Source organism: Apteryx mantelli, chromosome 2 (assembly GCF_036417845.1).
Source record: "Apteryx mantelli isolate bAptMan1 chromosome 2, bAptMan1.hap1, whole genome shotgun sequence".
Classification (NCBI taxonomy): domain Eukaryota; kingdom Metazoa; phylum Chordata; class Aves; order Apterygiformes; family Apterygidae; genus Apteryx; species Apteryx mantelli.
Window position 1 is genome coordinate 25,670,720 of NC_089979.1, and position 26,267 is coordinate 25,696,986.

General features: G+C 35.8%; 1 protein-coding gene across 8 annotated transcripts in view; it reads right to left on the reverse strand.

The window, feature by feature from the left end:
* Positions 1-26,267, reverse strand: part of STK3 (serine/threonine kinase 3) — a 156,735-nt gene that overhangs the window by 82,308 nt on the left and 48,160 nt on the right. The window lies entirely within an intron of this gene.

Sequence of the window (26,267 nt, forward strand, 5' to 3'; positions counted from 1 at the left end):
TATATCAAAATGTTGCTATGAAAAGCCAAGTTCACTTTCTCATCCCTTAATTTTATTTAGTGCTATAGGAGAACTGCTACAGAAAATTGGTAGGAGTACTAGCTTTTGCATTCATAATGGTTTAGCTGTAATTTTAAAACATGCTTTTTCTAATACAATTTAAAATGAATGCTAAGAGACAGAAAACAACAGTAGAAGACTGCAAAAACAGAAAAACCAAATAACTTGCTTACTAGCAACAAGAACTTACTTGAAACTGAAAAGGCAGTATTTACCTATCTACATAAAATTTCACACTGCTGGAACCCTGTGCAGACAAATTCTTCATCTAGGAAGAAGATTCATGCTATCTATAAGAAAAAAAAATCTTGTCCTACTTAAGGCTATATAAATTGTGCTATTTGTTTTATGATTTTAACCAGAATTTCCTCTAATTAGATATTTACACTTTTAGAAAAAAAAGACAAGCAATGCACTTTTGAGAGACCACTGTAAAATAAGCAGGAAAACTTTTAAATTGTGAACTTCCATATGTAATATCAAATACATACAGTATCACTTCTTAAGACTTATAAATGACAGCAACACACTATTCAGAACTAGGTCTATTGACTGAAATAATAAGCTATTCCATTCTTCTAAAACCAGGTTCAACTCTACCACATTTTCCAAAGTGAAAGGAAGTAAAAGACATTTAAGCATAATAGAGTTTGTTTCTCTCTACAAATAAAAACAGAAAAGCAGGGGGAAAAGTGAAACGACAACCAAATGGAATATAAAAAAACAATGTATCATGCATATAGTTTACACAGTAGAGGTACCAGAAGCTTCAGATTGTATTTGAAGCATAGGAAAGGTCAGTAAGGCGAACAGAGACAAACTTCTTAAGATTTTTACCCATAATTTCTTAATATGTTTGACTGGCCTTGTAAGTCAGTTTACCTTGTTCAAAACCCCAATTCTAAAATTCATTTCATACGATGAAGAAAAGTAGAACCCATGCTGAACAATGCAAGAACTTTTTACTATAACTTTTAATTTAAAAATTCTTTCAGTACTGAATATTTTATTTTATTTCAAATACTTAAACATTTACAGAACACATTTCTTTATCTGACTAACACAAAACTTTCAGGAACAGATCTGGGCATTTTGTTTAATAAAATTATGATGTATGCTACAGTAGTTTTATATCTTCAGTGAACAGCCTTGCCAAAGTAGTAAGTGAATTCAGGTAGAAAAAGTAGTGCTCTATTGCCCTGTCATTGGCCTTAATAACTCATTTGCAATACCAGCCCAATTGTCAGTGCAAATGGAGTGCTTCTGCTACAAAGCAGGGAATAACAGATTCAGCTGTTTCTGTCCTTGAAAGCGATGATCTCTTCTGAACTTTGAACTAATGATTTTTAATCTTATCTTTAGGATAATCTTAAACTTCACAGATCAGCTCTGCAGTAGCTATTAAAAACACACAGGTATAATACTTGACTAGCAACTACTGTTTATGTAATGTCAAAACGTATATCTCTTATTTGATAAACACTGACCTGTGTCTCAAAATAAAAGCAAATCTAAGTTTAGGAGTCATATTCGGCAGAATGTCCTAGAAAAAAATATTTCCCTTCACAAATTATTTTAATCACCTACACAGCATTTGAGAACCACAGCAAAGAACTGACTTCTTTATAATCTACAAAGGACAGTGAGAAGAAAGTAGGAATTCATGATTCATTCTTTTATGGCAGGCAATAAAAGCTACAAAAGGAAATATCTAAGAGTTAGGATCCGAAATCCTCATTCATTTGTTGAAAATACCTGCTTCAAAAAAACTTCTCCTTTAATGCTTAAACTCCAGGCTTTTTTAAATCTTGATATGTGATGTGAGCTGCACTACCCAAAAAACAATTTTGGATGCTTTTATTTTATACAAGAAAACATACAGAAACTACTTATTCCATCCGCTTAGTCCAACATGTTAAGTACATCACGCATAGGCTAGCGCACCCCTCTCCTTCGCAGCCCTCATCGCTGGCTTTGGCTGCCTCGCCTGAAAGGCTGGTGCTAATGCTCGGTTCCATCTTCACTCCCTGCTTCCTACCATTGGCTTGCAGAGTTCTCTGCAGAAAAGTTAAGCTTCCTTTCTCCTTCAAAACAAGCTATGATTTAGATTCCAACTACTTCTGTTTCCTTCCAAGCAACTTGCAGAGCAATCACTGGAGAGTTATAAAACTAGTCCCAGATCTCCAGAAGTAAAAACAAAGTGCTTATCTGACAGAAATTTATTCACCATTTTTCCTTCTATTTCTAGTCAAACACATCTTTTATACTCTAATAGAACTCTGTCCTATTTTAAAATAAAACTAAGAAATTTCAACCAGAAGCAGAAAACACAAGAGACTCTTCACTTATATTCTTCTTTCATTTTACCCTGTATTTCTCCATTCCCTTTCTTCTCCATTTGTAGTCATTTTTGGCTTTCACTCCACTTAAAATTTTCTCTAAGAAGTTCCCACTGCTTTTAGTATTAGTTCAGCTCTTCTAACAGCAGGACGGATGACAATGCTCGCACAGCCAGTGTTAGGGGATCGATGTGTAAAATATCAGCACCAAGCAGCACTTGGTCTGCGCTACCACCCACCTGATCACCCCGGCTGAACTGGTGCTAACAGCTGCAGGAAGCCTTTAGGCAAAACCATTCCCCAACCAGGGCCTTGACATACCGAGGAGGAGAGACAGTGCCAATTCTTTTCTCTTTCATCTTCAGCATCCCTTTCTACGTTTCCCTATATACCTGAGACAGACTGGCAAGTCTTACCCAAGTTAACACATCAAACATACACAGCCAAGGTGTTAGATCATGAGAGTCCTAATCTTCAGTTTCATCTATTCAATCATCCTTTGAAATACATCTCTAAGCGGTGAGAAGTCAAAACTCAGGCCTGAGGGAGCATGATAACTTAACCAATGTTTGTCTTTGCCAGTCTGTAATAGACATTCCCTTCTAAGTGTGTCTTCAACTGGCCTTTCCAGCTCTGAATCTCAAATCCAACTGGGTTGTAGGTTATCTTTCCTACATTGCTTTGAGACAAGCTCTAAATCACTTAGTGAAACCGGAATTCAAGGAGAATTACAATATACACATGACAGAAAAATTAAAAACAAAACAAACAAACAAAAAAACATTCTCCAGTGGAGCTTTCGGTTACCACTTCCAAATTGAGCATTAGGCAATTTAACAGTTACTACTGTAACCGTTGCCTGATCTACTCTGGAAGTACTTATCAGCCAAGTACCAAGATATAGTTAAGCTGAGTATTGGAAAGTGTACTTAGTCTCAAATGGCAGCAGAAATGAGTAAGTCAGCATATAATTTTCTTTTCATTCTTCTTAAAGAGTCCATCATTTTAAATGAAGTCCAGGCTGAAAACATTTTTTGCAAGGGTTCTTTTATGGACAATTTTATTGGCGTGAAAATGTAATCAGATGAATTAGGAAATGCCAAAAGAAAAATGAGAACCTCATACACTGCATTTGGAATTTCCTAATCAGAAAATCCTTGCAGCTCATTCCTCCTGTCAGTCAGGTTATACATCTGTATTATTTCACACAACCCAAGAACAAGTTAAATAGCCAACAGTAAGCTGGTAGAGGTACTACATCTTTTTGTTTTCAGCTCCTAGAATAATTTCTCTACTGTTTAGTTTAAATAACAGTGATTTGCATTAAAGTCTTGCGACTTCCTGTTATTTAACTTTTCTTGTTATTTGCCAAGTATAATCAATGCTGGCTACTACTGAAAGAGACAGCAAAAATTTTTATATCATGGTAATTTTGCCACTTTTATTTTTATGCTATGACGTACTGCCAGACAATCTGCAGGGAGAGAAACTTTAAGAAACAGGGTAGGGATATAAGACATCCACAGGCAGTTTGTGCATCCATAGTTGGCTTTGGCACCACATAGTTCTATTAATTGGTTTATCACTCTACTTCAAAAAAACTTCTAGAAGCAACAGACTCAAATATTTGTAAACAGAATAAAACATTTTAGAGTACAAAATCCTACATCAGGGCGTGGGTGGTTTTTTTTTTAAACCTTGAATACTGTGACATTTTATCAGCTTTAGAAAAGAGGAATCAGCTAAAATAAGCATATTTGTTCTTCTTTGTGATGGATGTCATAGAACTTTCCTCGCTTCTTCAACAGAAAAGCTGCTGAAACACCACTAACCTGTTCAATCACAGACTTGGCAGCTGCCTGAGACACCAGCACAGGCAAGGACGGCGAGACACGTGCAGGTTCTGCACTGTTCCTGCATGTTTTTTTGTTGTTTTTTTTTTGGGGGGGGGGGGAGGTGTTTTTGATTTTAACTCAGACCAACAATATATTACAGGAAACTTTTTGCAAAACTCCAACAGTGACGAGAACAAGCAGTTATTGAACAACCTTGCATGTAACAACAAGGAAACTGGTTTACGTTTTCTGCTTCAGAGTAGATTAAATTTAATTGTTAGAACTCCCCTAAAAATTACCACCTTCCTCCTCCCATCCATAAACACAGCAGTTCAAAGGTCAAAAAGAAAAAAAAGAAAAAAGGAAATTGGGAATCGAACATGTAATACACAAGTGTTTGTTTGAAAAGCTTATTTATTTTCTGTGAAATATTATTTCCCTTCTTTTCAAACAGTTGAAGTACCACAAGCTAATTTTTCTTTTTTTTTCCTCAGCCATGCACCAACGCCCATTCATCCATTTTGCAAGTGCTATTTCCTGATCTCAGTGATGAAACAGCGACATGAACTACAGAGAGCAAGAGTCCACTGCTCAAATCAAAACTCTCCATCCAATGGTTATGCAATGCCATAATTTTCTTTTTTGCTGACTCTCTCATATTCCACATGCTTCTTAACAGAGAGGTGGCTTGGAGAAGTACACTAAAGCAGAGCATTCATTTCAATTTAGCACAAGAAGAGCTGAAAAATTTACTGTGAATTAAAGAGCAGAGATATGCTAAAGTTGTCAAATAAATTTCATCCTATTTGAATTTATCATTAACTTTTTGGAAATGGTGTGTTGTGGAAAGCATTCACTGAAGATATCTTCAGTGAATAAATACTCCAGACTGATCTAGCTACCCACTGGATAACAGTTTCTCCAGTATATTAGCTAAAAACATGTTTGTTTTAAGCATTTAGAAAAAAAACACAAACAATAAAGTTACTTTGAGTAGATCAATAAAACAAAAAAAAAAATAAAATTCCTTATCAAAATCAAAATTGGCCATGATCATCTTTAATTAGGACATGCAGGCATAGAAGTATATATATAAAGTCACACTTCACAAATTAGCATAGAAGCCTGCATGTTCCCCTTCACTTACCAAGCTGACATTTAAGTGGCTCCACATTCGATCAACAACTTCAGACAAACTCTTCCCCCAGTGACCCAGCTCCCTTCCAAATCTTCCACTCGCCCCAAATACAGTGGTTAAAGAACAACAGACCTCAGCTAGAAGATGGCAAAGCTCAGTTTTTTCCTATAAAAATTAGGTCTTTCTGCAAAATTTCAAGTATCATTTACATCTAAACACTGGCTCATATTAAGTCTCTCTTCCAAGTAGCTACAAGGCACAGATGAATAACTGTATGTCTGTAACAGTAAATGCCTTTAGTACTTTAAGTCAATTATCTCCACAGAGCTAAAAAGATCTAGCTAGTTCAATTCACCATTATCTTCAGTTTTTCCAAAGACACCTTTATAAAAATGCATCTCCTCTCCTCTGCTTAACAATCTGCAGGCTGATAAAGCAAGAAAACCTAGTGTTCCGCATAAACTGGGAGGTCTGTTACTATTTATGACATTTCAGAACACTAACAAGTGAATTAGTGAATCTATCAACCCCAAAGGATACAGTGTATTATTTTTCACTCAACTTCAAAAACGGTTATCAACAGAGAAATGTTTTGAAATGACATCTGAAAAAACACTAGTTATTCTTCTGAAAATTAAATCATCAAAAAGGAAAACGTTTTCTACTTCCACAAAATTTTAAACACAGCTAGTACCAAAAAGTAATAGATGCATACTGTCAACAGTAAAATTACATTTTCAACGTTAAGCAAAAACTTAAACATGTCTATCACCGAACAATCAAAAAGTCATTTCCTTCACTGATAGTTAGCAATGGTTCCTCATCAAATTGAATGAAAATCAGAATAGTGTGCAGTTATACCCACCTGCCTCTACAAACACCCAATGAAACACAGCTATGATTATGGAAACAGTCCTAAATTCAGGTGGGGGAGAAGGGGATATCAAATCCAGGGAAGTCTGGACAAATAATAATTGATGCAGAAATTTTAGTCCCAATGATGGGAAACATATACAACAATTCTATTGTATTCTAATAGTTCTTTAATAGTGACTGGTGATAAAAAACATGTAAACACTACTACATAGAACAAAAATGACATTTAAATTACTTAAGCATAAAATGACAGACAACTCATATTAACACTAGTAGCATTTTTTTTAAACAACTATTACCAGTGCTTTAACAGCCATTCACTATCACAAGCTTCTTTCTAGAACAATGACCTTTGGTGTTCAAAGCAAAGTATGATGCACTTAAGATGTAAAGTAATAAAGTAATAAACACAGAGAAAAGACAGATAATGGAAAGAATAATCACATGATTAACAGCAAAGATGGGTTACTGAAAGATAAGTCACTTATATTGACCTGTATATTTATTATTGCTAGTAAATTCATAACATTTTGACAGCGTTACAATAGGTCAAGAATATAAAGATACCAATCTCAAACATTTTGCAACAGTAAGTGTAATGGTGCAATTGTAAATCTATTGAAAAGAATCAACCTTCACCTTGTTAACATGGTCACGCAACAGCATTGTGGCTGAAGATTTACATCTAAATTTACTCTTTCTACTAAAGAGGATGATTCCTTTTAAAAAATTTTTGCTTTAAATTTTAAGAGAACATTATAGATTTGTTCTTTTGTTGACAACAACTTGAAATAGTCTACACTGCAAGACTGCCAGTGAGTTCTGTTTTGTTTTTTCTTATTTCATTTTAAATAAGATCACATATACAACTGACTTTTAAATCCCAAGCCATGTCACAACTTTAATGTTCTAGCATATGCTGAGGCAAATCTGCTTTGGGACACTTAAGCAGAATTCATTGCACCAACTGTCATCCAAACAGCAAGACAAAGAGCAAGTTCCCACTGCTAACCAATCTGAAATGATTCAGTATGATCTACATATGTCTGTTCTTTATTCAAATCCTTTTTCCAGATTATTGATTAAAAAAAAAAATTATCACCACCAATCCTTCCCCAGAAGGATTTATCACCTCAGCATGGTGTTCTACCGCCAGTTCATGTACCAATTTATCCAGTTGTTCCTTTTCTTTAATCTCTTGATCTCTAATCGATCATCACTTTTATTATCTAAAGCAAGCTGGAAGCAACTCGGATTACCTGATGGAGTTGTATGCAAAGAAACAACTTTGTTTTTCTGCAGTAGCTTATTTTGCTTGATTACTGTTCCTACTCCCTTGAAGTCCAGCAGCCCTACTGATTTTTCTCCAGGCTTTTTCCAATTATTTGTGGAACTTTTCATGACTTCTGCATGTATGTTCTTCAGATATCATCTTCTCCCAACTTTCCATTTTATATTTAAAAATGGCATGGTTTAAGATTTTTTCTACCCACTTCATTTGGGCCATTTCAACTTCCCAAAGTCAACTCTTTGGCACAAAATATCCTTGAACTCTGCCATTCAACCAGACTTTGTTCTCCCACTTTCTTTTTGTTTAGGGACATAACATTCAAGTTCCTATTTTCATCTACAGTATTACGAACTCATTAAAGTGAGGAAAGTTACAATAGAAGAGACCGCAGTACAATCCTCTGTATTCTCCCCTCCTTCAACTTATGTAGCAAACCTGACAACAAGGGCTATAACTGCCTTTTAAAAGTTGGTAGAAATGAAGGGAAAAAAAAAAAAACTTGGAATATGCATAATCTCATGAAAAAGGTTTGGTTTGCCCCTGTCTCTCCTCCCCCTTACTTTTTTTTTTTTTTTTTAAATAAGCAAACTACACAACTTTCAAAGTGAAGGCATTTAGAGAAAACAAAATATCACTTCAGGCAACTCAAGAGTTTTTGCTTAAACTACCCCAAGCAGCTAAAGATTTTGAACATTAAGCACATACAAAAAAAATCAATGCATTAAGGATTTTTCAGAAATATATAAGGATAACTAGCTTATAAATAATCTACCATAGGTACAAACCAGTATAATTGCTTGATATTTTATTGAAAGTATTTATTTAGATCATCTCCATAGTAATTGCAAGTCCGCACATTTTCACAGTGCCCAGAAACAAAAATTCACGGGGATTAAGAAATACACCAAACACTGTATCAGAAAACAAGACAACGAAAGTCAGTGAGTCTTACAAACATGCACAGAAGTTTCAGACATCTGAAATGAACTGCAACATTCAGACACCATCCATGACAGCGTGTGCTAGTATGTCCAACAATTTCATTCTCCAAAAAGAAAACTTAAGTGGGCCACAGATTAATTCATCATTCCTGTTCTGAAAAGTACACTTAACCTCAACACTGACTGAACAGGACACATTTAATCTGAGCATGAGAAGGGAGGGTGCATACAGGCACACACATGTGGTTTTGTTGTTTGGGGGGGGCTGGAGTTTAAGGTAGAACAAAAGTAGTTGTTATTAAAGAAGCTTCCTTTAGACTGCAAGAAGTATCTGATGTAGCTGCTTAACTCTCTAACCCAATTTTTGCTTAATGCTGTCTTGTAAATAGAGGTATTTTTAAACATACACCTAGAGGAGAAAATTTCCTTTCAACAGTGTTAGACACCACCTGCTCTTAGAGTGCCTTGAAGAATCTGAGGAGATGATTAAAGCCCCTTAGAGCTTTGACAGCCTCAGAGAATCCCACGTTCTCTTCAATTACATGGAAGTAAAATACTCTCAACAGAAAGGATATAGTTACTTCGTATTTAGAATTAACAAAGAAGTACGATACTCAACCTGAGGACTTTTTTGTTTGTTTGGGGGGTTTTTGCTTTTCTTCCCCTATCAGATTTTGTGCAAAATGCCTATGCAGTCCAGGCAGCAGAGACCAGAATTTAGACTTCTTCCATTTTAAAACTTCCTTTCTCACCAGTGCTACAGCATCAAGGCTGTTCTTGGTTTTTGGTCCTATGACTGACATCTTGGGGGGGTGAAGGGGGAGGAGAGGGAGGAGAATCACACCACAGTCCATAGAAACTGAGGAACTACAGGTTTGATCCTTTATTGTTATTTACAGTGGCCAGTGCTGAACTCAGAGATGTTTGGTACCAGTACACTTACTGAACAGGACTGTTATCAAAGTCACAAAGTTGGGTGAAACCAAAGTTAGTAAGCAAAGACCTTCTCAGCAAAGACGATTGACAGGAAAAGAATGGTACACATATAATTTTTATTTTTATTCAATCTAGTTTAATCATTTAGCCTTCTCACTGTTTAACAAGCTAACTACTTTATTTATATTCTATAAAAACAGCCTTCTTCCTCTTTCTGAGGAAATCAATGCAAGAAATAGATTTAGACAGGTCCATTTCAGAGCAAGAGCCAATTCCGAGTCCTATCATACCCCTTCGGGAACTTAAGCTACATTAGGATCCTCTCAGACCAAATTCTACATGATGACAGATCTTACTCAGGAGCTGGGCAGCTAGCTGCCTAAAAGATGTTTCACAGCTGCACAGGCACCTAGGGAACAAGAGTGAGGGGGTACCCTCATAAATATCTGGTACTGCCAGGGTACCTCTCTTGGATATAAGCATCTTGCTTCCAACTAAATCCCAATTTTCAAAGAATCTAAGAGGCCTAGAGCATAAGAGAAGGGCACTGCACCTGAACAACCAGTGCTTTTCACCAGGGCCTTCTCATCAGTTACAAAAAATGGTTCTGACAGCGCACATGCAGCAAGACCCAGTTCAGGGAATACTCTTTTGATTAATTCACTCTTCTTTCACAATATTTTTTTCTACTATTATTTCAGCAGTATCTTGAAATTCACAGACATGTAATGGTATAATGACTAGAGGGTTCATATTCTGTTATCAGATGATATAACAGAATCGAACTGTGTTACAGACTAAGAAACTTGCATTTGCCTCCCTCCAAGAAAAGTCCAAGAACATGCTTGTTATAATATCTTTTCTCTTCCTTCCACACTTATTTCTACAGTTTCTCAGAAAATGAGGCAGTGATTACATCCAAAAATATAACATCCACTGAGACAGGAATTGGAAAAAACTACATGGGCAATTATATTTAATAATAAAAGAGTCAAAAAGTGAGAAACTTATATTTGTGAGAAAAAGCCGTAGCGAACTGGCTGGCCAGTAAATGAGAAACTTCTGCCATAACCTCACAGTAGGAATGACAGAAGACAGCCTTCAAGAAACAAAGTAGTTCAGGATATGTTTTATTCAGGATATGTTAGACCACCAGCTGCAATACTGTGTTCAGTTTTTAGGCATCACACTTTCAGAGAGATATGAACCAACTGAAGAGGGTTCAAAGTAGAGCAACAAGAATTATTAGGTATCTAAAAAACATGATCTATGAGGAAATATTGAATGAACTAGGATTGCCTAGTCTAAAAAAGAGGTGACTACAGTGCGAAACACGGTAACAGTCTCCCACATGTTAAATGCCACTTTGAAGAGGAAGTGAATATTCTTTTCTTCAAGGCTATAAAGAACAGAACAAAAACTACTGAGTTTAAGATTCAACAAAGAATATTCAGGTTAGAGAGCAGGAAAGTATCCAATAGATTACCTAAGGAGATACAGAACTTCTGTCCTTGTATTTTTCTAAGAAAAGCGTAGACAAACCCCTTTTGATTAAAGTTTGTGTGTGTTTGGAAGATCTATTCCACTCTACACACACACACCTTAAGCCCCTACTTGCCCTGTGTTCACACAAATACATATACATTCTCTAAGTGGTCACACAGCAAAGTCATGGAAAACAGCATTTTCCACACGTCTAACCTGAAAATTCAGGAGAAGGGTGCATTATACAAAGGTGAAACAACACAAAAAGTTTTCCTCAGTAGTCCCCATGCATCTGATCCTTCACAGATCATTTTCTCTCCCACAGCACCTCTTCTGCCTCTGGTTTTAATTGGATTGTGTAAGGACTTAAAGAGTCAATACTTTTAAAGGGTTCCAGGTAACAAAACAAAACAGTAATTTAAAAATAGCCAAATCACAAATGGAATGGTATCTTGCTAGAAAAAAAAAATCTGCACACTGTGAATTTAAAACCTACAGTGGCTTACTTCTCACTGGGATGTTCAAAGGTGATTTTGGTTACAAATAAGAAGTTTATCACATTTGGTCACCCAAGGTACAGAAACAGAATAATGAAGCTATTACATTAATGGAAGAAAAACTAAGGAGCAACACACAAGACAACACTCATAAAGAGTGAAGTAGGCTATAACAAATGGCAACAGGCAAACAGGTGATGGCAAAAGGAAAAATGACTCATTTACTTGCAGCATCCAAACTAAGAACTGAAATTAAACTGACAAACTGTAACATTCCAGATATTAAAAGCCCACACCCCATGAAATAATGGAAATGTCTAATTAATTTCAGAAGACTTTTCTAGTCTATTAAAGAGTACTAAGCATTATTAACTACTTATGTCTCCAAGTTCTGCCTTCCTTCAAGCTAAGAAGAAAAGCATCTTCTCCTCTATGCCCACTCACCCCAAGCTACCGACTTTATAGTGCTGCCATCCCAGCTACCAGACACATACAGAGAACAGTTACTGTGTTTACCTAGCTACTATTTCCAATGTTCTCTCTAGCAGCTTCACAGAAATACCATTTACATTATAGCCTCTTAATTTCATTGTTATCTAACAATAGCATAAAAGTTATCTACATCCTTTCCTGTGAGCAAATACAGTTGCTAGAGTACATCCAACTCTCCTTTTCTACTCCGTATAGGCTATGATCCAGATACAGACTGTACAAGGCATAACACTGAGTAAAATCTGGACATTATTTTTGAATGACCAAACAAAAAGAGAAGTATAACCAAGGTACAGCATTACTTATACAATGACACTAACCTACATTTTAAAATAACAACCCTTTTAAACCAAATTGAATAATACAAGATCAAAGTCACCCAGGTAAAATTCAAATATATCATTGGAACTGACACTTCAATTCTCCACAGCACTTTGCTATACTGGCAGATGTAACCATTACCTCTGCACCAGAATGCAATAAATATGAACCACATAATGGCATGTAGAAGTGACCCTACCCAATCAGTCATGGCAGAAGGAAAGTAATATACCAAATTCTCGACAGTCTGGCTAGATCAAAAAGAAATTATGTTTCAGAAATGGCACTGTCTCTGATGAAACTAGAATTGGTATTGGACTTAATAACTTGCACCACATCTAACCTAAGGAAGATTTTTCCAGAAGAAAAAAAAATCCAAAGAGAAAATATGCATACAAAATCCAAATGCCAATTAATATCTTTTAAAAGACATTAGAAGGTAAAATGAGCTACAAACCACAGTTGGCTCCCCATACCTTCAGTTTTATTTATCAAACAGAAAAATCTTTCCAACTTTCTCCTTTCCTGTATAAGATGAAAACTATGTGATGTTCTGTTTGTATTACAATTATACTAACTCAATGCAGGTCACTTGCTTTTTACCAAGTCCAGATGACATTTAGTAAACTAAACATGGACCAATTAGGAAAAAAAAAGGGGGGGGGGGGATTGATTGCCGCTGGGTAGGTCATACAGTGGCTACAGAACACAATTGCTTGAATTACATTTTGGCTAACATCAAACACAGAACTGAAGTTATAAACTACTTTTTTTCTCCATTCCTTCTAGAATTCTCATGTTTAATTGTACTAATTTAAAAGTCAACTCTTTCCCATGCTGATGTGATAGGTAAGAACAGACTCATGATAATTTTTTCTTGTCTCCTCTTCTCCACTCAATTAAAAAAAATTTTTTAATATTCCAGGAACTATAAACAATCTAGTTTCCACTTTATTTTTAATATCCCAAGTGGCTAACTAACCTTTTCAAGCCTGTTGATTTTAACCTACTACAGTACAAAAGAAAAACATAGCACTGAAGATTTGGTGAACACTAAAAATAATACTGGTCTAAGCCTCTTCTATTTCTGCAATAACATTTGTACTCTTAAATCAACCTGAACTGCCATGTAATTAGCCATACAATAACCTTTACTGATAATGCAGAGAAAGTAGTTCCAGAGGGGTAGGAAAACCCTCAAGCTTATCTCCAAGAAGCAAATAAACAATATGCCTCTGTTAATATCTTATTCATGATCAAGGGCTGAGCTTTTTCTGACAAAAACACTGGGTTTAAAATGACAACTAAAGCCTACACTACTAAATAAAACATCAAATTAGACCTTGTGCAACCAACTGCAAATCCATCAAAGGTATTATTTCTAGCCATGCATGGACTTGGTATGTTTTTTCAAAAGTTTAATACTTCTGAAACAGTATCATCAACTGTTAAAGTACACTTTAACATCTATTATAAAATAGTAGCCCAGTTAGTAGTTTATTCTATATATTGTGGATATGAAGATTACTTAAAGTATGAAAATGTACAGAGGTGATTCCAAATAGTTGCAGCCTTCAAAAAAAAATTACAGATCAGGATGTCCTACGCTCTTCAATATGATTGCTGCCAAAACACACAGGAAACACAGAATATAAAGTATTTGTTCCTGTGAAGAAGTCTAGAAACAATATCCATGATTACTAAAAACCAAGGTACTGTGCAATCTTCATATAACTGAAGCTTTTCAGTCTTTAAGTAGTTTGGGGATAACTGAAATTCAGAACAGAGTAGATAGACTGTCTGATGGAGATTTACTGGAATGTTTTCTTGATACTTAGCAATGGACTAATACAAGCAACATTTTATAGCAGCTTATCAAGAGCTAGCTCCTTCTTAGTATGTGATCTTCCTCTCTACATTGATCTTCACAGTAACGGGAGAGAAAGGGACTGAATGATGCAAGTTTGTTATTATTTGTAACCTCTCAAGGTTTTTGTATCCATTTTTACTTCCTCCCAACATGAGGTACTCAGCTTTTAAAAAAATTTCACCCAATATGGAAAAACAGAAGCCTAACCTTCAGCAATGCAGGCTAACTAGATTTCATGATGCATCCTCTAGACTTGGTCATTATCTTCACAACACTCTAGAGCCTAGAGGAAAGGTACAGAATTCATGCAGATAAACTCCTTAGTTGCATGTAAATATAAATGGTCATGAGGTCACTCTCCAGGATCAAGAACTTAGGAAAAAATAAACTTATGTAATTAGGAAAAAAGCTTATAGTAGCAAGTGTAACATTTTGAAGTTAAAAGGATATACAGATACTGAGAGAAAGGATTTACAACATGGAATTAGCCTTACATCTGAATTTCTTTGTTTAAACCAAGTTTTAAGCAAATATGAAGGGAGAATACAAAAGAAGAAGAAGAAAAAGAAAAAAAAAAGACAAAAGACAAGAATCTATCAAGATCCCCAAATTATTTAATCTAGGGTGTCTTACTTCAGTGCTGACAAAATTTAGTAGATTTTGGTCCTGATCTGTGGTCTACATTGTACTGCTTTGTCCAAGGTAGAAGGTGGGGGAAGGAAGGGATTATGAACGCAGAGGTTCAAGACATGACAGTCCTGTACAGTTACTTGTAAACAGCCTTTCTCTCTCTCCTTCAACACACACATATTCTTAGCTTCTTCTAGCATCACTGATGATCTTTCACACTGAGTAGCCTACACAGTCACATGAAAAGCATCTCAAAGTGCATCTTACCAAGAGTTATCTTGCTCAGACAGCCTCGGAATGGCACAGTACTTTGCAATATGCAGGTGGAACTATCAAGTGAGGTGTTTGCAGATTTGAGAAAGATAACTTAGAAGATGCTGGGGATCTCACCTATCTCTTGCTCTAATTGTACATATTCATTCCATTCAAGCAGTTTCACAGAAATTTCTGACAGTCCTCTATCCAACATGATGGTCCCCAACTTGAGATAATCATAACTAAAGTGATCTCTATAGTGGATACAATGGAAGTCCACTCATCCAGACCAAAACAATTTGCTAATATAAAACCAGAGTCACGGTAAGACCCTGCATTAGGAGTGCCACAACTATACCTACAAACTCTCTAGTTGTCCTTAAATTATTCTGGAACAATCTTTCTCTGTCATCATATTTAGAGCGGAATTAAACACTAACATGTAACTCGACATGTTTGAGTTATAAAGTTAACATGACCTCAAGCGCAAACCAAAAAGACAGACTCAAAAGAAATTGAGATGGGTCTCCTAATCATGAGAAAAATCAGCAACCCGCCCCAAGGAAGACCCTGCAAACTTAGTCACAGACAGATTCCATTTCCTTTAAGCAGAGGGGGACTCAGTGTCTTAGCCCATCCCATATGGGCTTTTGGGGGCTGAAATAAAATTTCCATCAGCAAAATGGGCTAGATAGTCAATGAAACACTACCTACAGGGCAATGAATTTATACACATCACATTCTCCTTTTCAAAGACTGTAAATGGTAAATGTTAAGAGATTTACAAGCTGATGCCTTCCTTCCCTCTGCAACCCTACTCTTTTAGGGTCTAACATCAAGCTGTAAGTTGCATCCCAACCATTTCAAGTCAGAGAAAGGAGTGCAACAGGATCAGAAGACAGCAAAGCACTGAGTGCAAGTAATGAAGCAAGGGTTTTCTAAGTGTGACCAGAACAGGCAGCAAGACCAGAAAGCACCAAGGATGATCTCTTGACTGTTTCTCCTGCAGTTTCTCTTGGCTCCTAACAAGGAGCTGCACAAAGTGATGTTCTGAAGCAATGGCCCAAAAAAAGCCTAGCACACCCCAAAAGGTCTTTCCAGTCACTGGACAGCAAATCACTCAACAAACAGAATGTTTCAGTGAATTATCTTCTTTGTCAATAAATGAATATGCCCACTGAAGAAGGGAATAAGCTTTTGTAAGTTAAAGAGAACATAAAAACTTAGCTGGGAATGCCATAAACCTGATTAAAAAAACTATCCAACTAGGATAAAGAATATTAATTTAAATTAAAGAAAATAAAGAAACAAGGAAGAATAATTTCACTTATGCTGGCCTTTATTTTAAGCAGCAGCAAACTCCAAAGACATTCCTAACTCAACTGGCATACAAAAGGAAAGGGAGATGCAAGATGTACTCCACCCTTCCTTTATATGCAGGAAACTAAAAACAGAGTGTAAGCATTACTGTTAGTAAGGTATTATAGCCTAGCAATCTCTATGTTAGACTGACACAAGCCATCACTTAAAGGGAAATTACATACAGAGGAAAAAAACGAAACCAATTCAGTTGCTTGAGTTCTAAAACTGAAGTACAGATTAAACTAGAAAGTTATTCTTAAAACCACCAACAGAAACTTTAGATATATGCAATCTACTTAGCTGAAAAGGACTAAATTCATACACAGGTTCAGTGCCTGAAACTACTTTATATTTTTTGTATAACAAGATCCAAAGGCTGGAAGTTGAAGTTAAAACATTTTTCATATTAATCTGTTTGCCACTAAAGATAAGTGTAGAATGATTTACAAGATCTCTGGTAAATTCTGTTCCAGATGAAATACTTGGAATCCAATTAATGTTCGAAATGCATAAATAAAAACAACAAGCAAATAAAAAACATTTTCTATGGGCTAGTTTAGCATTCCTGAGGCACCCATTATTAGTAAGGAAACTGGCAGAGCACCAGTTTAGTATCAGGCAGAGATTTAAGTTAATTATAACTGTTAGGCACAAACATGCGTTAAAGAGCTACAGAGACAAACAGTTCATACATACAAGACACCATGTGAGTTATTAAACAAATAATGCCTTCCCAGTGTCAAACAAATGGGCACTTTTCTGTCCACCTCAAAATATCCAGCTGTAATGGGGCACTTGATACAGTTGTCCGTAAATATATCACAAAGCTAACTACAAAAAAAATCATTACTTTCTTTCCCTCCACTTAATGGGGGTTGGATTCCATGTGCTTGGAACTAGTTTGTAACCACAGGAAAGAAATGACGAAGAATACAACTGCTCACTTTTCTCTGAAAATCCTGAGGCTCCTGAGCAAGTCTTGGAAACTCACTGACCTTCCACTGTGGAAGATTTATACAGGTTTCCCTACCAAGGCTGTCCATATCAGAGCTGAAGCTGAATCCTAAGGTACAGGCACACAAGCAGGTTGCAGCAGTTCCGAAAGGGCGAGTTCTTGCAGTGCACCTGTTACAGCACACTAACTACTCGCATGCACGCTCTGACCTCGCACTGTTGGGTTTTTGCTTAGGAAGTCAGCATGCAGAGACAACAAAATTCAGGTGAAACATTATAAACTACTGAAAAAACTGAAAGCAGAGGTTCCCAGTGAAGAGATCACCATGACTAGATTCTCATCTTCACTCAAGTTCTTAACACATTTCAACTGAAAAATTATTAAAAGATAAAAAGAAAATTAGAGTCTCTTCCCATAGTATGCAAAGTTCATATATATGAAGACCATAGACATCTCTATGGTATGGGTATCATTCAGACAAATTCTCCCCCTATTTTCATAAGTATTGAGAAAGAGAAACTGTGTGAAACAGATCCACAAACCTGCAAGGACACCTGGCAGAGCTTCCAGTTCTCTGGCTTTACTGCTTCTCTCCTGCCTGCTGGAGAGCTTTTACCTTTCCCTTTGTGCAAGCACAGTACTAGGAACTAGAGAAGAGGTGAAAGAGAAGAAAATCCATGTATCTGGAACCTGTGGAAGTCAGGGAAACGGCCAAGAGTTCTGAGCAGATCTTGCCTGACCTTAATGACAGAGATAAGCATCAAAGTCTGTCCTTAACTTCTGGTGTGGGACCATCCAAGTTTCAGTCCAACATTATTCTGGTTCAAACAGGGCCAATTAATCCCCTCCACTTCCAGAATGCATCCTATGCTTATCAAAGGACACTTGTTTTTAAAGAGCCATTGTCTAAGTGTCAAAAATACTTATTAAAAAAAAAATTAGAGTGTATATTTTGAATTTTCTATAACAATCTCCTTCATTTTACTAGTGAATATGCAACTGATTCCCTTGATTAAATTATAAATACACTTAATGCTAAATTCAAGAAGTGACTACAAACATAAAACTTATCTTACAATTCTCCAGAGTTTCCATGAAGAACAGTGTCATAAAAGACATGGACTACCTTGGCTGCCTCTTAGCATTAAATTTCTCTGACATTTGGACTTAATAACATCTCATACATAATAAATGACTCTCCAAAGGAAGGAAAAGCCATCTTTGGTTGACTATTATTTGAATGATTATTTGAACCCCGTAATCACACAATTTTTTCAAGTTCTTATCATATTACCAATATTTTATCAGAAACAGATGTTGGCAGCACAACTGAGTCAGAATTGTTGAACAACTTTTCTTTCACTTTCATAACAAATTAGGCAATGCTTAGTTGATGCATCTGAAAAAAGTTACAGAATCACAAGCCCTAAGGCAAAGGACTGGGTGTCATAATTTAAACCATCATCAACTGAAATGCAAAGGCATAAGAAACATAACATACTACTTCATAGAACAAACTTCTCTTGCAGATGATAATCTTTATTTGTTAATAAACTGTTAAGTCTCAATAGCAAACAGAAGCTACCATTTAAATATCAAGAACCAACAGGATACTTAAACTTAATATTAAATTCTCTGAATGTAATAAATAAGCATTGAAACAAGAATACATAATTACATACAAAAAGACACCTGTAATGTACTATTAAGCATAGAAAGAAAAAACAATAAGAACACAGAAAAATAAATAACAATAGTCAGAAGGAAATTCATTTAATATTCTGTGAACATAAAAAACGTTTTAAAATAAATCTGCTTTCCACCTAGAAGCCAAAGCCCACAAAACCATAACAGCAGCTGAAGACAAGAGAGTTCTTGTTACTGCTCTAGCTGTTGTGTTTTACAAAACAAGGAGTTGACATAAGAAGCCAACTGAAAGACCAGTTTGAAATAAGCAGTAAAATAATTCAGAATTGGGAGATGAAAAGAAGAGAACCGTTTGTAATCCATTTCTGCTAATATAAAGATGGAATTGACAGAAGCAATCCTGAAGAAAAGCACTACTAGGTATTTCAATTCTTTCTGAGAAGCATCCTCAAATACATAGAGTTCTCCTACTTACCAATAAAATAAAAAAATTCAATGAAAAATGCAGGGAAACATGTATATTATCAAGATGCATCTTTGTCATTTTAACACCAAATTTCTTAGATGCAGCTTACATCAGAGTTACTTTTGATAGATGCTTAAAATTTCACAGCTAAGAGCATTGCCTGCTTGCTTATCCTCATTTCCCACAGGGAATATGCAGTATGCGTTAAGATCTTATTTCTTTTCAAGTGAAATTTATTTATTTATTAATTAGTCTCGAGTTAGACGTGCAAAAAGAATAGCTGTTCTAAAGCTGATTTTGTTTTAAGATACAAGCCAACAAGCTTTAATGTCAGTATCGAAAACCTGGATTTTAAAAAGAGACTTGACAGAAGAATAGATAACATGAAGGCCAGACTGCCCACAGGAGACACCATGGAGAAATCATAAAAGTTGTTGAGAGAAAGTTTGATGCCCACCAGCATGGGCATGTTGGAGGAATAAGCGAAAGAAGATACCAGTAAATCCTAAATGTAACATGAAAACAAGAAAGCTAGTGAAGGGATAATGTTGAAGTCACCTCACTTTGCAGGACTACTACAGCAATTGAGCCTAATAAACAAATTTCTAATTTAAATACAAAGGAAGATATTTTCAGTGAAGTGTCTTTGGCTTCAGACTTGCTCTGTCTTGCTCGGCCACTGGTCACCTAGTTTAGAACCTTAATACACTCTTCGAGGCCATTTAAAAAAAAAAAGTAATCATCAAAGGAAACCAGAAAAGCTGGAGACTTTGTCAGTCATTCAAATTCTAGAGTGCAAATTAGCTTATTTCATATAACATACACTAAGAGAGCCTTTTGAGCAAAGTAATGTTATAAAAGGCTTAAAAAAAAGTTACGATGTAATTGCCACAGTTGCCAGTCTCCTTTATTCACCTTATGTTTTCTGACAAGCGTTATAATCATGATCATAACACATTTAACTCATGACATTCAGTGTAGGTCTTTTTCTTCACCTGACAGCAAAGGTTAATTTTATGGTAAATAAAAGAGCTCCCCTGAAGTCTGAAAGACAACTGAGCCAACTGTGTTGTATTTTCTGCATATACATAAGTAATCAATGTAACATACTAATTAAACTATTAAGCAACAGTTGAAAATTAATGCATTCAGAAACTACAGCTGAAAGACACATATGGTCAATAATGGCTTAGGAAAATGATTGTTATACCCAACTGACTTCATCCATTTTAGAATACTAAAAGGGTTGAGGACAAAGGTAAAATACTCAAGGGTCAAGGATACCTCTACAAAAAGCCAGCTAATGAGTCTAAGTGGCCCAAAAAAGCCAAATATGGTATATCAAAATCTATGCTTGTAACGATTGTCAAAGCTATAAAGTCAGAAATATAAAGTCCTAATGATTTTTTTTGTTACAATTAATACCACAGTTTGAACACTATTATTGAGAAATGTAATTTTGTCCTTGTTCTGTAGTTATGTTAAAAGCTTAGTATTTACAAAGGAAGAGGTGATAAAGAAAAGGAACCAAAAAGGAAGGAGGTAAGACAGTGTTTTCCTAAAAGCTTTTCTTATATATTTGTATGTAACCTAATGTTAGTGTTAATAACCCCTAGAGGCACCAAATACTGATTCCTTTTTTTTTTGCCCCCAAATATGAGGAATTTGATTTGTACAATACCATTTGCTGAACACTGAGCAAACCTAAAAGGGACCCAAATAGGCTTCTCTAAATCAACTGCCAGCCACAGATGTAAAAATAATAATCACAGGGATCAATTAATCTACCAACAAAACAAACACTTTCAAAGAGACATTAATCAGAAACAGATACAGTTTTGATGTTAATGGGATGCCTGTAATCGCATCATGTTTTAAAGGAACACACACAGCCAATATAGGACCAAGCTAAGACGAAAGGGCAACAGCCTGCCTTGACCAACTCTTCCATAAATGCAGGTCGATGGATGAATGTCCAAAAGTGGCCTAGTGAGCGAATAGCTTTTGTAAAGAAAGTGAAAAATGTGTTATGTAATTTAAACGTCATGTGTGATTCAGAAATAAGGGGGGGGGGGGAAGAGGGGTTAAACTTAAGATTACAGGAGGTAATCTCCTCCCAAATTCTTTGATGGGGCAAGGAACACTAGAAGCCTTTGGTCAAAATCATCATTGCGTCTCAAAAGAGAGTCAGAGTGCTTCTTTCCAAAGTTATGCAGTTTTTCCACCCAACTCTTTCAATACTGTAAATACAAACAAGCAATCTTTCCCTTCTTTGGAACTCAATACTAGTGAGAGCTTACTTTGGTATAAAGAAAACATTTAGTAGGCACACAGTTGTTTAGGTATCTCTGGCTATATATATTTTTTAAATCTGTACATCTAGAAATGTTTCAAGACAGACAAAAAGACAGACAGGCTGGCTTCTTGGGAGCAGTTTCTCTGCAAATCCTCTATCTGCAGATCTTTATGTTCACATATACCAATGTAAATTTCTTCAGAAAGTCTATTTTTAACCGATACCACATCAGTGATCCAGTTTACAACGGTCTTCCACAAACAGTTGTGTCAGCACAGCTAACATCAATAATTATGCTGATGTAACAGCTTCTTGCTGCTGAAAAGGGAGATCACTCTCCCCATCACATTCCTACTCCTCTGGTACTTTTCTGACTGTCTGTGGTAGACCAATTCAACATGTTGATCTGGCAGAAAATTACCTCCACCTCAAAAAAAAATTAAAAAAAAAATCTATCAAATCAGAAAGTTGGATCAGCTTAGCAACAGCACCAGACAAGTTTGTCAGGTCAGACAAGCACAAGAGATCATAAAACACCAGATGGAGAAATCCTGACAGTCCTTGATCTGCCCCCTTGCAGGGCAGCAAGTCATTCACTCAGTCCAGCTGTACAGTCTGACACCATCCTGCAAGGGCACAAAACATCAGTTCTGGGGCAGAAAAGAAAACAAGAAGTTCAGTTGGCTTAGCCTTCAACCCAACACATCATGCAACTCTACCCTTGCTTCTTTGACGTTTAAAAACCCAGTTTCCAGACTAATTCATGTTAGTTTATACCACATTGTCCACTGCCTTACATGGCTTCTTCCTCTCTCAGTATTTATCCGCTCACATGCCTAAAGAGTACAATCATCTCTCTGTCAAGCTTTTATTTTGTCAAACTAATAAGCCAAGCTCTTTCAGTCTCTTTGCTTTGATCTTCTAGGATTCGGTCCTCCTTCTCTGTACTTTTTCCAGTAGTAAAACACCTTTCATGGTGACCAGAACTGCATACACTGTCTCATCAGTTTCTAGTATAATGGTATTCAGACATCCCTAGCTCTACTGCAAACATTCCCCTACATTCCCAAGATTGCGTTTTTCTTAGTCATCACTGTAGAAGACCAAACCTGGTCTTCCTGTGACCTGCCCGATTCTTAAAATTGACTGATTATCTCCTACCAGGAGTAGTCTAGTGCATATTTTTAATTTCCCTTTCCTCTCCAACCCACAAGACGATCTAGTTCTTCGTGTATGATATCCTTATCCTCCTCAAAATTTATAGTATCATTTGTCACCAAAACATTTGATCAACAGATTTTCACTTCATTTCCAGAATGGTAAATATAAGAGTTAAATAATTACAATACTGATCCTTGACGAAGTACAGTAGTACCTTCCCCAAACTCACCCATTTTTATAACCCCGTTTTCTAGTTCTTAAGACACATTCGTGATGCTATTTTTACCAGCTGGAGTAAAACATTTCAGGTAGCACCAGATTGTGTTTCCTTTACCAAGCAATACATTAAAATAAATAAGTAAATTAATTAATTAATTAATCAATTAATAGGCATTATTCGCAAGCAACAACCTCATTTTTAAACAGAACTGCTGAGCTGATTAAGTTTTACACTTTAAAGTTGGAAAGAAAAAAAAAAAGGCAGGGAAGGTGATTAAAGTCTGTGATTATTTTCTCAATGATTTTTCTAAAAACTTGGGGGGGAGCTTCTTTACTTGGGAAGTATTTTAAATTTCTCTGCACACAGTTCAAATTTTGAACATTTCTGTCTTCAGTTTAACAAAACATAGTTTGACTTTAAGTTTTCAGAAGAACTCTGGATGATAAAATTTGTAACTGAAGGTATGACTGTGCTGCTTTGGAATAGCCAGAATGGATGAACAGTGAAGCTGTGGTAACGTGGACCTTCTGTGTTCACTGAGTAGGTTTGTCCAAGTCCATTGGCCAGTTTTCCCACACTACTTTTTTTTTTCTTTTTTAACCACATAATCATTGCTATCGTTATGCATGCCAGATAATGTAGATCTAGCATAGACATATTTGTCAATATTACAATCACATTTTTGCTGTATAGCCATATTATGGACATGTCAACCCAGTTAATTTTTTAGAAAGACATGGCTTCAGACAACACTAAAACAGATTTAGGAATCCTAGTGCTAGATCAAAAATATTGTAACTGAATACACTCTCTACCAGTAAGTTCATTAAAAAAAGAAATTTAATAGGTTAAACTTTATATCAGCTAACTTTATGCTGACTCAGATGCTCATCTACCATCAACTGGCATAAAGTCAAGAAACCAGAAGCAGAACCACTGTAGGGTATGCTCTAGCCAATTAAGAGAATTGCACGTCTGAACCCGTACTCAGTCTACGTAGCATGAATGAATCCAGTACCTAGGCTGAACTACAGGCTGAAACAGCAGGTATTTTTACCTCAAGAGAGGTAACGTGTAAGTGAACTCTGAAGCCAGGTGTAATACTTTGGATACACCTGCACGTTAATGCAGTGTACTGCCTCTGAGCTGGAGCTGACTCACGCACTGCTCTCCAAGAGCACTGGTATCTGAGCTCCCACCCACTTTTCAACACCCCGACAGACAGACATGCCCTTTGGCTTTTAGCCTATCCCACTGTTCATCCAGAGATATGACAATAAAACCTTTCTTTAGCGCTATCAGCTTATTGTAGTAGTTCCAGTCTAGCAAGAACCTTCTAGCTAGATCATACTCAAAACAGTCTCACACCAAGAAACTGCGACTGCATCCAGGTGGTCCCAAATAGTTTTGCTCCAGCATTACTATGCATTCACACTAGAGTCTATGGATATCTGACGACTTTCATCAGTGGAAGAAAGATCAAGTTTTAAGAAACTGTGTACCGATTTCTCTACAAGATTCAATTACATCTGACTATTGAACTAAACAGCATGTGTTAAATTTTAAAGAGGGGCTTTAAGGAAATTGCACAAACTATGACAATGTGTTAGAGCTCTGTTTGACTATTTAGCCAGTAAAATAAAAAGCTGAAATGAAATAGCCAGGCTGGTTTCATGCTTCTCTAAAACCAGGGTGGTCTACGGGCAATTTTTGATATCACTGGTGTTGCTGCGGAAACAAAATGAAAACAGGTGCCATCAAATTCTAATTAAAGATGTAGTTTTACTTTAAACCACCTTAAAACAAAGTTTCCATAAACTTTTTAACTGATACTGCTACAAATTTGACAATACTTTATAACAAGAAAAGGATTATAAGTTGTCTTTAGACCATCAAGTTTTAACTGAAACAAATTTAGACTGATTGGCAACCCTTCCTTTTAAATAAATTTCTTACATTAAATATGCATCATCCTCTTTAAAAATGACTTGGTATACATTTTAAGGCAATATAATACCAAGACAGAAAGTGGGTATATACAATCTTAATAGGCTTTCTCAATTCCAAATTTTACCCTCCTTTCAATCTAAGCAATTTTTAAGATTTTCTACAAAGTAAATAACCAATATAAACTTAAACATAAAAAAGTCTTACAGTGAGTAGCGATAGAAGCTTAATATTTTCCTCCTAATCCGATTGCCATTTTCTCCTACATGACTTCTCTAAGCAAAACCCATTTAAATACACTTTTGCTTTTTTAAAGTATCATAATGTGTTAAGAATTTGGCACTATATTAGTCAGGTCTCCTTAAAGCACTTCCCCCGAATCAATTAGCTATATTGATATAAAATATGTTGAAATTCAAGAAAAAAGAATGAATATACAGTTTACTTAAAAGGAAAAACAGATTCAAACTTCCAAGAACCTTTTAAAATTATTTACTGGGTTCTTTTTTGGCTTAACAAGACACTAGTCACGTACAAAAATCCAAATAGTTCTACTTAATTAAAAGCAAAATACAAATTCCCTCTTCAATAAAGCTAGCTGCCAGACCTCTGAAAAAAATTAACCTTGTATATTTTGTGTTAATCTTGGAGCTTGAAGGTTAATAGAATAAAAAGAAATAGAAGCATCCAGAGTAAATATATATATCTACTCACTTAAAGTTTTGAACTCTGTGGCAAATTTTACAATATCCTGCAGGTTATTAGAAATTTTAGTACAATGGGTTCTCATAAGACTCTGCACTTACTATTTTCCCAAACCCATAGTGCAAGTTAAATATAAATTGAGTAAATTCAGCATACAACAACATGCACTAATGATAGAAAGTTTTTTTCAAATAAGAGTATCTATGAAGTTAAATAATAAAGAACTTTTTTGCTGCATTCACATTATGATTCTAGTTTTAATGGATCTTGTTTCACTAATGGTTGCTCATTTCAAACAAAACTTAGATCTTCAAGCTGCAGGATAGTTTTGCTTTTGCTTTGCACTTTGATCTGTATTTACAGTAACATCACAAATCACAAATGAGCAAATGTGCAATGATTTAAACTTTTGGATTAGGGTTTTTTTTGTTTGCCTTTCTTTTTTTTAAGCATTTCTCCAGAGAGAAGGTAGCCAGTTCAGTAGTAGAGAATAATATTAACCCCTACAATGCTACATTTGTTGAATAGTTCCCTGCTTTAAC